The sequence below is a fragment of the Pan paniscus genome, chromosome 6 (genome assembly GCF_029289425.2).
Source record: "Pan paniscus chromosome 6, NHGRI_mPanPan1-v2.0_pri, whole genome shotgun sequence".
In the NCBI taxonomy this organism is placed as follows: domain Eukaryota; kingdom Metazoa; phylum Chordata; class Mammalia; order Primates; family Hominidae; genus Pan; species Pan paniscus.
Window position 1 is genome coordinate 55,426,327 of NC_073255.2, and position 13,124 is coordinate 55,439,450.

The window sequence follows — 13,124 nt, forward strand, 5'->3', positions numbered from 1 at the left end:
GGCAGGCTCCTGTAGTCCCAGCTACTCGGGAGGCTGAGGCAAGAGAATGGCATGAACCTGGGAGGCAGAGCTTGCAGCAGTAAGCCAAGATCACACCACTGCACTCCAACCTGGGCGACAGAGCGAGACTCTGTCTCAAAAAAAAAAAAAAAAAAAGAACATTTGTGATTCATGGAAAGAGGTCACAATATCAACATTAACAGGAGTTGGAAGAAGTTGATTCCAATCCTCACAGATGACTTCAAGTTTCAAAATTTCAGTGGAAGAAGTCACTGCAGATATGGTGGAAATAGAGAACTAGAATTTTAAATGGAGCCTGAAGATATGACTGAATTGCTGCAATCTCATGATAAAATTGGACAGATTAGTTGCTTCTCGTGGATGAGCAAAGACATCTTGAGATAGAGTCTATTCTTGTTGAAGAGGCTGTGAGTATTGTTGAAACAACAGCAAAGAATTTAGAATATTACATAAACTGAGTTGCTAAAGCAGCAGCAAGATTTAAGAGAACTGACTCCAATTCTGAAAGAAGTTCTACTGGGGGTAAAATGCTATCAAACAGCATCACATGCTACAGAGGCATCCTTCATGAAAGGAAGAGTTGATCGATGCAGCAAACTTCATTGTTACTTTGTTTTAAGGAATTGCCACAGCTACCATAACTTTCAGGTACTACCACCCTGACCAGTCAGCAGCCATCGACATGGAGGCAAGACCCTGCACCAGCAAAAAGATTATGTTTGCTGAAGGATCAGATGATCATTAGCATTTTTAGCAATACATTATTTTTAAATTAAGGTATATACTTTTTATATATAATGTTATTGCACACTTAATAGACTACAGTATAGTGTAAACAGAACTTTTGTATGCACTGGAGAGAAAAAATTCATGCGACTCCCTTTATGGTGGTCACCTGGAACTGAATTTGCAATATTTCTGAGGTGTGAACACCGAAAATTTGAGACAGGTCTCAGTTAATTTAGAAAGTTTATTTTGCCAAGGTTGAGGACACACCCGTGACACAGCCTCAGGAAGTCCTTATGACATGTGGCCAAGCTTGGTTTTATACATTTTAGGGAGACAGGAGACATCAATCAATTTGAAAGAAGTACATTAGTTCCATCCAGAAAGGTGAGACAGTGCAAAGCAAGGCCCTCCCGCTATGGGCTCCCAGATCACGGTAGGTGAGATACAGTTAGTTGCGTTCTTTTGAGTTTCTGATAAGTCTTTCTAAAGAAGGCAATCAAAATATGCATCTATCTCTGTGAGCAAAGGGATGACTTGAATAGAATGGGAGACAGATTTTCCCTGAGTGGTTCCCAGCTTGAAAGGGCCTAAGATATTTTCCTTTCACAAGAGGTATGCCTGTAATACCTTGAAGAACTTTGTGTAACAACTAAATAAATAAATGGTAACAAATTAGCACTCAATAAATGTCAGCTATTAGCTTTTCCAAATAATCCTAAAATGTGCAACCTCTTGTTTACATTTCTGCACACTTTCTTTTGCATTAAAAATTTATAAAAAGGAGAACACTTATTTTATAATTTATTTAGAACAAATTCTTCTAGAGATAAATATTTTTAGTGTCTTGAAAATATATTGCCAAAATTTCCCCTAAAACATCTTTTTTTTTTAACCAAATTACTTTCCCAATAGGGATTGTATAAGAATGCTCATTTTACCATACAATCACTGGGCTTGAATATTCATTTTAAGTTTAACCAGCCTTAATGATTCCGTTGTACTTTTTTTTTTTTTTTTTTTTTTTTTTGAGACAGGGCCTCACTCTATCGCCTAGGCTGGAGTGCAGTGGTGTGATCTGGGCTCACTGCAACCTCTGCCTCCCAGGTTCAAGCAATTCTCCCGCCTTGACCTCCTGAGTAGGTGGGATTACAGGCGCATGCCACCATGCCCGGCTATTTTTTTTGTATTTTTAGTAGAGACAGGGTTTCACCATGTTGGCCAGGCTGGTCTCTAACTCCTGACCTCAAGTGATCCACCCGCCTCAGCCTCCCAAAATGCTAGGATTACAGGCGTGAGCCACCGCGCCCGGCCCCATTGTACTTTGACTAATGAAGCTGAATAGCTTTTTCGTGTGTTTCTTTGCCATTTGGATTACTTTTTTAATGAATTTCTTGCTCACTGCATTCTTTTCCACTAGGGTGTTAGATATTTCCTATTTAATTGTGAGAGTTCTAATATACTAATAATTCTACTCTTACGTCTGTTAAATGTTTTGCAGGCATTTTCCTCATTTTTGTTGGACCCAATTTGCTTATAATTCTATTCTGACCTATGAGAATGTCAATTTTTATGTAGTGAAATCTCATAATCTTTTCTTCAGGACTTGTACCTGATGTGTGACCATTAGCAATGCCTTTTGAAGCAAATATTCTAGCTATATCTATTTGCCCTCCTGGGGGGCCACACATGTGAGGCAGCAAGCTGAAGACTCAGAAGGGGTAGCTGGGAAAGATTCAGAAAGACGCTCAGCTTCTGGGGGTATCAGCTTTAAGTCACAGCACCAGGCCAAAGCATGTGGCTCTGGAATAAAAAAACACAACAAGCAGACACATACCACATACACCAAAAGAAATATTCCTAGTCAAAGTGTAAAGTAAGACCTGGTTCTTATATTTTAAATTATTCTCTGTTATTTATTCACAGATTATTTCCCACAAAGACCTTTTTAGAAGGCTCTTAGCATGAAGCCACAGAGAATCTTGTGCTCATTTGTAGCTGTTTGATATTTTATGCCCCCAAGCTGTGTAAATATTAGCTGGAAGACTTAGCCTATGATAAAGGCTGTGGCTTATGCCTCTCCAGGCCCTTGAAATAGCTTCTGTTGACATAATCTGCCCAGTGTTCCAGCAGCTGCACACGACACTATTCTCCACACTATTCTCTACCCCACACTATGCTCCATGCTGCGCTATTCTCCATGCAGCCCCTGTGGTGCATTGCCTGTGCACGGTGAGCCGGCTGCCTCCCTGGACTTCTGGCTCAATGTCTTTTTGCATCAGCAACAGTCAGAGCTCATCTCCAGCCCCACATGCTTCAAGAAGAGATGGACTCCCCTGAACTCCCTCAGACCTCCTGATTGACCTGTGGGGTTATTTTGTTGTAATGCAACATTTCAATAACACCCTTTGCTAATGGTGGGCTTCTCCAAGCAGGGTCCTCAACTTATTTATTTTTGCATTTGCAGGACCAGTCAGAGGCCCTGGACAACAGAGAGCACTGTAGGTATTTGCTGAATGATGAATGAATGAATGATATTTGGTCCTCTAGACATTTTGTTTCTGTAATATACCCTATTGGACTCTACTCTCTACCTTTGAGACAATTCAAATCACCAGCCCCTCACATATTTGCCACAAGGAAGAGTCACAGGAGACACTATGGCTCAGGAGCCACAGCCCCTCCCACCATTGAGTCTTGACCACTTCCACCTGTGCCATCTCCTGTCTCAGTCCCTGCCCAGCATCTAGCCCTCCATGCTCAGCACTTGACTAAGTGTCCCGCAGTCTGGGCACTGCAATTTCACTCTTAGGACTTCTCTGCCACAGCCACTGAAGAGAACGCAGCCCAGGCCCCTAGCACCACGGGCAAGCCCATCCATGCCACTGTGCATGTGAGGTAGTGAATTCCTCACAAGCCCGGAGTGGGGATGGCAACCATGCACTGTGGATCTGTCCATGGTACTGCCTGTTCATGCACGCAAGACATGATTTTGCTGCAAACACCGGGACACTGGAGACTTTGTTCAGCCTCTCTTGACTTTCCTTTTCCATCCTGATGAAAAGAATAGGGTTGACATTTTTTACACTATTCCAGAAAAAAGGAGCCATAGTTTATGTCTCAGAAAACACTTAAGCTTTTGGGACTGAGGCTCTGGCTCACTATCCCCCTCAAGCATATAGTTATAAATCCAGGCACAACATTAATTTGGCTGATTTCCCCCTGGATTAGCTGCTTTCTTTTTTTCTTTTCTTTTCTTTTCTTTCTTTTCTTTTTTTTTTTTTTTTTTTTTTGAGATGGAGTCTTGCTCTGTCGCCCAGGCTGGAATGCAGTGGAACGATCTTGGCTCACTGCAACCTCCGCCTCCCAGGTTCAAGCGATTCTCCTGCCTCAGCCTCCTGAGTAGGTGGGACTACAGGTATGCATCACCACACCTGGCTAATTTTTGTATTTTTAGTAGAGATGGGGTTTTACCTTATTGGTCAGGATGGTCTTGAACTCCTGACCTCGTGATCTGCCTGCCTTGGCCTCCCAAAGTGCTGGGATTACAGGTGTGAACCACCGTACCCAGCCTGACTGGTTTCCTGATGGACATTTTCTCTGTGGGTTCAAAGACCATAAAAATATTCAGTAGGAGAAATGCTTCCAAGCAAGACCATAAAGAAGTTTCTAGCCATGAGAGCTTTTTAATCACAGGAGAATGGCTATCTGATAAACTTGCCTCAAAAAAAGTTCTTTCTTTAACCCTTAAGACTCTGGTTACACAACAGGCCACTAAGAAGCTTTACATGAGCATTTTTGTCAGTGGCCAGGAGGCACGTGAATAATCTAAATCCGCTCACAAGTGGCCTCCAGCTACACCACCAAGTGTCAGGCAGACCCGAGGTCAAGAGTCACTGCTTTCAGTTACTCTGTTACCTTTAACCTCCACCCCTTTCTGAGGCTCCTTCTCAGCCTCTGTGAAAGCAAGAATGCATGCAAATACCTCCCTCCAGTGCTGCTGGGAAGATGAATGAGATGACGGGGTGAGAGCCTGCTGCAGAGTCAGTGTTCAGTAAAATGTTTTCATTAATAATAGGGCAACTGTGGGGGGCAGGGGGAGAGGGGAAATATGAGGACTCTCTACTTTCTGTCCAATTTTCCTTTACACCTGAAACTGCCGTGAAAGTCTATTAATTTTCTTTAAGTAAAAAATAAAATTATTAACTGGGCAGAAGTGGCCTCATTTTGAGGCTTTTGAGGCCGGCTTCCTCAGCTCCTTCCTTCCTCCCTTTCTAGGACACATTATCTTCACTTGTATTTCTCTTCCACAGCTCTCAAACTCATCTGTTTACAAACTGGAAATCCACTGTTTTGCAACTGCTGGGTTTTTTTAGCTTACAATACTTAGGTAGCGCTGACAGATTTGTCAGATTCTTTGATGAGATAACAGTCAGGGACTAGAGCCAGAGTTAGTGCTCAGGCCTACTTTCCATACAACTGCTCTTCTCAGAGACTGTGGTCCTCAAAGCCGATTATTCTACATGATTGACCCCAGGTTCCCGCAGCATTCTTCAGAAAGTCATGAAGATTCTGTGTCACTGAGGCCCTTAGCACATGAGTTTTCTCAACTACAGAGAGAGAAACATCACAGACTTCCTCACATGGGTAAAAAGCAACATAAATAGAAAGTGTTCTGGGAGGCAGCATGGCACTGCGGGGGAGAAGGGTGGACTCTGGATCCAGAGAACTCGGCTTGCGTCTTATCTCCAAGGCTTATTAGCTGGGTGACCTTAGGTAACCGAGGAAGCTCAGGTAACCTCTATGGCCAATATGATGCACTCCCATCCCTCGGATGGAGAGATGGGAGAGACTGTGCTCCTGGAACCAGGATCCAGGCTGTCCGTGCAAAGCTGCCACCAGGTCAGGCTTGCCGGGACAGCAGGCATGGAGGAGGAGGCTGAGCTAGTGTCACGGGGATGGTGGTACCTCTGCCTTCAAGCCTCCCACTAAACCTCCCATTGGCAGAACCCTACCACAATCCGGGTGTCCTGGGTTCCTGAGAAGCATGGCTTGTGTGGTTTGGAGTCAGTGGGGGAGACAAGAGATCTGTTGGAAACGAGACCCAGGACAGGCTGACATCTTAGCTCCTTTAATGCTTTATTGGTGAGAGCTATTACTGTGCTCATTTTAAAAGGGAGGGACCAGGGACCCAGAGAAGGAAAGGACTGTCCCAGGTGTGAAGCTGGTTGCAGCAAAGCCAAGGCAGAACCCCTGTTTCCTTCATCCTGTAGGCCAAAGTGTCTGTACTTATAATTGACACAATAAAGCCAGGGCACCACACACACACATACGCACACACACTTGCGACTGTCTTACACTTGTACCACTACTTTTATGTAAACCCGGGTGTTCTTGTTTAAATAGGCACTCTCTCATTGGTCTAAAAAATAGTTAACATTGATATGAACTTACATGTGCCAAGAACCACGTTAAGCTCTTTGCCTGGTTCTCGTATTTAATCTTCATAAGAACCTTGTCAGGACTACTATTAACTCCCTTTAACAGATGAGAAGACCGAGGCGCAGAGAGGCTGCACAACTGAACCAAGACTCCACACCTGCTATAGTCAGATGAGGCCACAGTTGAATTCCTGCAGTCTGGCTCCTGAAGGCACCTGAGAGAATGTCCTGGACTCAAACACAGGTACAGAGCATCTCTAACAGCTGTAGCCAGATGCATATCAGTTGATGAAAAGAGCATGGCTTAAGTAACTTCAGGATTAGAAACTTGTAATACCAGTTTCTCCTAGGGCTGCAAGGAATGATTTCCTGAATGCCTACTGAGGACCACAGGGGCACCGCAGCTTCCACGGTGCCTTGTTTGCTTATAGATCATGTTCGTTACAAATGGTAACCAGAAAGAGAAAGGGTTTGGGCAGCACTTGGCTGGAGGTGAGACCATGGCCAAGCCCCCTATCTTAGTCCCTTTGGGCTACTATAAAAAGTACTATAGACTGGGCAGCTTATAAACAACAGACAATGATTTCTTAGAGTTCTGAGGCTGGAAGTCCAAGATTAAGGCCCCGGCAGATTTGGTATCTGGTGAGGCTTGTTTCTCATAGACATAGCCTTCTCTCTATGTCCTCACATGGTGAAAGGGGTGATGGGTCTCTCTAGGGTCTCTTTTATAAGGGTACTCATTCCATTCATGAGGGCTCTGACTTCATGACCTAATCACCTCTCAAAGTTGCTATTTCCTAATACATTGCAGGTGAGGATTTCAACATAGGAATGTTGGGAGAAACACACACGTCCACTCCATTGCAGCTCCACTTGCAATCTGTACCATGGCCATCATCCTAGGCACCACACAGAACCATGAAGAGAGTACAAGATAATTACAAGGTAGATGCTCGAAGCATAGCATTTCACTCGCCACACCTGTGCAAATTCAGGAGGAATCAAATCCATCATCTCAAGGGAGTTTCTGTCCAGAAAGGAACTCCTGTAAGGGACTTTGCACTGGGTTCTAAGTCCCACTCCGCCCAGCTGGCCTCCTTGGCGAGATTGGTCTGCGTTGGAAAATGGAACTGCCACAATCAAGTGGAGCTATGCTTTCAGCACTACAATTCCACAGGACAGTCCTCCTCCTCCTCCTCATGAAGAGTAGAAAGAATGGTGGATTTGCATTCAGAGAAAACAGCTTGAGTCCATAGCTCTGCGGCAAGAGGCATGCAGCTGCTGGCTGATGTCTTGGCCTCTCTGAGTGTGTTTCTTTACTTGTAAAATGAGGCCACAAGCTCATGCAGGCAGAGAGCACTTTGGACTGTAAACCTGTGTCTAGCAATTATTATTATTGATGCTACAAAAGACAGGCAGAAGCCTCTTCTTCTGAGGTAGCATAAGAGAAAAGGGAGAAAATTTCTACAACAAACAAAGATCAAAATTCAGGGGAAAGCGTTGCTCCTCTGCTGACATGAAGGAGGAAGGAGCTTTGTGCAGCTGTTTCTTATTCATTCCCTGTTTAATAAACAATGCTCTGTCAAAGTAGATTCTTGGCCAACAATTATCCATGGAAAGGAGCCATAGAGAAGTTTGTCTTTGTTTTCAGTTTTCCTCCCATGGAAAGATGCTACTTCCACTCATATCTCTGTAACCATGCTGTGACCTAAGTTAATGCTGGCTGGAAAAATTCATAACTTGAGCAATTTCCAAAGACAAAAAAGAATGCCAAGGACATGAAACTGGTTGATATTATTCCATTTTAGTCCTGACCGTAGACAATTCAAATAGTTGCAATGAGGATGTGTGTATGACTGGGGATCCTTTTTTCACTTGACATTTTTCCTTTATGCCTAATTACAATATGCAGAATTTCCTTAACATAACGCTCCTATTTGCACTTATTAAGGGCTGCTGAGTGAGGATTTCACCGTGTTCCTATGACATCATCCATCCCCACTTTGCCTGTTAGCTGTTTGCTGTTATGGGCAGCACCGTCATGAGTAGATGCCACCCCACCATCACCATATAGGTCGCACCTATTGGGTCTGTCTCTCAAAGATATTAATTCCCCAGTGGAATTGAGACATGTGAGTTGTACAGTTCTTTTTGCGTGTTGTCAATTTCTTTTTGAAAAACTGGAATGATACAGAAATGTCACCCACCATCAGGCATTGAGCATAGACACTCCATCTCTGTAAGCTTTGCTCCTTCATTCACATTTTAACTTTAAACCTTAAAACATTCAAATTTTATTATTTTCATTCATGGTTGCTAATTTTGAAAGTTTATATGATAACTACTAGGTAATTTTAACTTTTCTCCTTTGTTTTCATTTTATTGAAGAGTTATGTCAGAAGAAACTTTTCAGAAATCACCCCCCCTTACAAATTTTTTCCCTTATTTTTTCTCAATTCTTTCCCCCTTTCTCTTGCAGTCACATTAATAGTTCACAAGAGATCATAACCATCTGCCTTTGCTATTGGCTTGAGACAATTCGAATTATGTTCTAGCTGGTTGCTTCTTTTCATCATAGTCATAATATCCAGTGCCCACAACATGTCCTGGTTTACCGTCTATTACAAACACAGGACACCTGCACTGTGAATCTATTTAGTATGCTTTGGTACACTCTTTGGGGAGTCCTTATGAGCCAATTTGGTGGTAAATATTGACTTCTACATTCACAGTGAATGCTTCCCTATTCCTCATATTGAACAGCTGCTGGCCTGGGGCCTGGTGTTGCTAAGAAGCCTGCACTTGAGGTGCCCCCCTCCAAGAAAAAATCCTGAGAATCTGTTGAGCTTTGGTTGCCACATCCTATTGTCCAAGAAACCAAACAAATCAGCAGTGCTCAAGCTCCTGATAAGCTCGTGGTATACATTATCTCCCTGAACACGCTCACAACACTGCCAGGCCAGTAGAGTTATTGCTGTTTAACTTGACCACAGCCACACAGCCAGTAAGTGAAGGAGTGGGTGCTGGTGTTCTGAAGCCAGCATTTTCCTAACACACCTTTGGCCTGGGAATCCACTTACACCTGCACTGTCAGCTGCCTGTGTCCTCACCATGGCCAGAGATGAGACCACAGGACTCTAAACAGGGCTCTCACTGGGGATGGGGAAGGTGGTGCCTGCAACCCAGAGCGTGGTCCAGGGCTCCTGCCTGGTTCACTGCACATGAGAGAACAGGGGAATGTGGCTTCGGGTGGGAGTGCTGAGCCCGCAGACACACGTCTGCCTCCACCCACCTGGGCTGATCCCAACAGAAACAGGCAGAGGCTCAACAAACTCTGCTGCCCTCCATGCCCCAAGAGAAGTGCCTCTCCCCTACCTCCTCCAAAGCAGAAGAAATGTTGAATAGTTGCCATATACAGGGCAGCAGTGTAAGCCCTTTACCTATATCCTCCTAAACTTCACATCAGCTCTGCAAAGTAGCAGCCTGATCCCCTTTACAGCAATGCGAAGAGGCTGAGGGAAGCATGCAGCAGGCACGGCTCAGAAATGGCTTTCACACTTGCCTCTGTACAAACCAGAAGACCAGGACCCTCTGCTGTCTCTCAACACAGTGGGATTCTAACCTTTTCTACGAGGTCCTGCATCCATCGCTGTCCCATATGCCCACGAGGTGCCTCTGGGCTCCCTGAATGTCTTCCTCCAGAAATGCCAACAAGCACCAGACAAACACAAAACATCAGAACATTTCTTTTTTTTTTTTTTTTTTTTTTTTGGAGACAGAGTCTCGCTCTGTTGTCCAGGCTGCAGTGCAATGGCATGATCTCAGCTCACTGCAACCTCCGCCTCCCGGGTTCAAGCAATTCTCCTGCTTCAGCCCCCTGAGTAACTGGGACTATAGGCACGCACAACCACGCCTGTCTAATTTTTGTATTTTTAGTAGAGATACGGTTCCACCATGTTGGTCAGGCTGGTCTTGAACTCCCGACCTCAGGTGATCCACTCGCCTCAGCCTCCCAAAGTGTTGGGATTACAGGCGTGAGCCACTGCGCCCAGCCGCAGAACACTTCTTTTAAAATACCCGCGTAGTGTGGTTTTCCTAGAGCCGTTCCCTAAACTTAAGAGCTGACTCAAGTTGAGTGTCTGAAAGTAAAACCTTCAGAATAATCAACATCTTGAAGAGCAGAAAACAAAAGTAATTAGATCCCCCAGGCTATCTCTTTGAATTTGTGGCAAGGGGAGTTAAGGGGGATTTATTTTAATTATTTTCTTCACACTGGCTGTGTGTAGAGGCCCACCTAGCGTGTGCCCAGAAGACAGGAAGAAAAGAAACTGCTGAGAATGGCTTGATTTTGTTTCCTTCAGAACCATCCAGACACCCCTTAACTTGCTCTGTGGTCAGCCATCCAGGATGCCTGTGTTCTAGTCTGGGGTCACCGCACGCTGCCAGCAGGACTCCGGTGCCCCCAGCAAAAGGAGTGTTTTTCTCTGGCACCCTTGACAAACCAACAGAGGACCAGCTTTTGTGCAGTGATTGTCACCTTTTGGAGGGGAAACTCTGCTTATCTGAATGAGAAATTTTTGCAAGGAGCTTCGCCCTTGGAGTCTTCAAGAGAGAAACAAGCTTGTGGGAAGAACCCATGTCACCTGCCTGAATTTCGCTTGGAAACTGAAGAAAACAGGCTGTGGAGGGCGCAGCAGACCACTCAGCAGCATTTTCAGTGACCTCACACTTTCCTCCCTTATTCACAATAGAGCTCTCATTTATTGAGCACCTATTGTGTGCCTGCCCCTTTATAAAATCAAACCTGGTTTTTACTATGATCTGGGGGAGGATGCTGTTAATTAGCTCCTCTCCTTCACGTCTGAGGAAGGAAAGGCGGCCAGGGAGGTGTGCATCTGAATGCAAACCTGAGTCTGTGGGGCTGCATAGCCTCCTTCTTTCCCACCCATCGTGTGGCCTCCACGGTCTCTACATGCACATGAGCCAGTCTGGAAAATTATTTCCACTCACTTAGTTATGTTGCTGTCATGGCTCTAGGAATGTGGCCTAAAAAGCAATCCAAAGTTTCAGATTCTCTGCCTGACCTGTTGCTTGCAGATAGCACAAAAAAGCAAGCCGACCTAGGTTGGTGCCTATTTTCTTGAAAAGTTCCTGTAAACCCTGTGTCACCTGCACACACTGAATGCTCAGCTGTCCCTGTCAGCCGAACCTCCTTCCTCCTGCAGGAGGGGAATTCAGCACAGCTAGAATCAACCAGCAAACCTCCCACCCCAAACCCCAGGGTCACGGCCATCCAGAGAGCTGGACGCGTGAGCCATGAGGACAAAGAGCAGTACTCACAGGCAGCCGGGAGTGACTTGCTCTCTGTCCTCTCTCTCTCCTCTCCACAGTGACAGTTAAGAGGCACAGAAGATGTGATTGCCATTTATGTAGACAGAGTGTCTGCCTCCCCGAAGCCAATCAGAGCTGCCGGCTCTGCATTATTTACTGAGCAGCATCCCTCCACCCTCCCACCACCTCCTGCCCCCACTCTGCCCCCAGGGGGAGAGAGCCATCCTAGCAGGATGGAGAGGAGCATCAGGGCCTGCTGGGACTGGGGAGAGGCCAAGGAAAAAATGGGCCCTGTGTTCCCAGGCACTGTGTAGGATGCAGATTTGGGGCCAGGGCTCCTGGGACTCTCCCAGCAACTCTGAGAACCCCCAGGCTCCACTCCAAGAGTGAGGAAGGGACAGCGTGGCATTTGGGGAGTGCTCAGTCTGGGTCTGCTCCTTCTGTGAGGGACTATTAGGACCCTGTGATACCCGGGAGGCTCAGGGTCCCAAGCCCACTTCCCCAGATGAGAAAGTGAAGTGAGATGTAGATTAGGTGTTGAGCCGCATGCATCTCAAACTCCTGTGCTGTTACCCTTAAGCCTATCAGCATCTACAACATGGTTTGGGCTCAGTCTCTCCTCCCACCATGGGGCAGCAACAGGGAGGATCATCTTCCCCACCTCCACCCCCTCCCCCCACTCCTGGTTGATGGGTGCAATAGAAGGAGCAGGACTCCGTTTCTCCTGAAGGTGCACGCAGAGTCATGTGAAGCTAGGAAAGGGGCCTGGGCTTTGCAGAGGAGGAAGAGTGGAGAACAGCGTCCACTCAGATGACGAGCAGCCTGCAGGTGCCCCTGCCCCGACCACACACACATGCACACACACCATGCACGCTTATGCATGCACACACATACACAAGCATACATGCATGCATGTTTATACACACTACGCATGTACAATAGCACATGCATATATGCATGCATACCACACACACATGCACACACACACATACCTAAGTGCATGCATGCACACACATACACATACCACATCCAGGGCTTGTGGCACAGTCCAGAGCTAGAAATTCCCCAAGGAGAGCCATCCATCCTCTGACTTTAAGCAGCATCTTTTCAAGGAAGAAGCTACCCCTCTAGAGCAGAGATCCCCATGGAGCTGGGACAGAGGCAGCGGCCTTCCAGGCAGCAGAACGTGCCATGAGTGCAGGGGCTGCAGGGCGGGGACCTGGCAGTTGGTACAAGTGAGGGGATCCTGGTCTCAGCCTGTGCATAAGCAGCTCCCTCCAGCAGCCGTGCAGGGACCTGCAGGCAGCAGCCACGTGGACAATGGAGGCAGTAAGGAGATTAGGCCCCATCTGCACAGAGGGCAAGATGGGAGCTGCCCAAGCGTCACCATCCAGGGGGAGCCAGAAGCCAGCAGCAAGGTGGCTCATCCCCCCAAACACTGTGAGTTCAGCCATGACCACAGAGGAGAGGCAGGCCCCAGCCATGAGCATTGGAGGTCTGTGGGAGGGGACAGTGTCAAGCTGGACAGCCAGGCACTTCTTGAGCTGAAACTCCTCTGTCCTGAGGAACACAGACTCCCACTTTCTTGCCCCTGGCAATGCACCC

General features: G+C 46.3%; 1 protein-coding gene across 4 annotated transcripts in view; it reads right to left on the minus strand.

Annotated features, from left to right (window-relative positions):
• DDC (dopa decarboxylase) overlaps window positions 1-11,648 on the minus strand; it is a 100,570-nt gene extending 88,922 nt beyond the window's left edge. For all 4 annotated transcript variants that reach the window (XM_057302876.2, XM_003810535.4, XM_055115942.2 and 1 more), the window contains exon 1: window positions 11,529-11,648. The gene's annotated coding sequence lies outside the window, so the exon portion shown is untranslated. The remainder of the gene's footprint in view (window positions 1-11,528) is intronic.
• Between the last annotated feature and the right edge of the window lie 1,476 nt (window positions 11,649-13,124).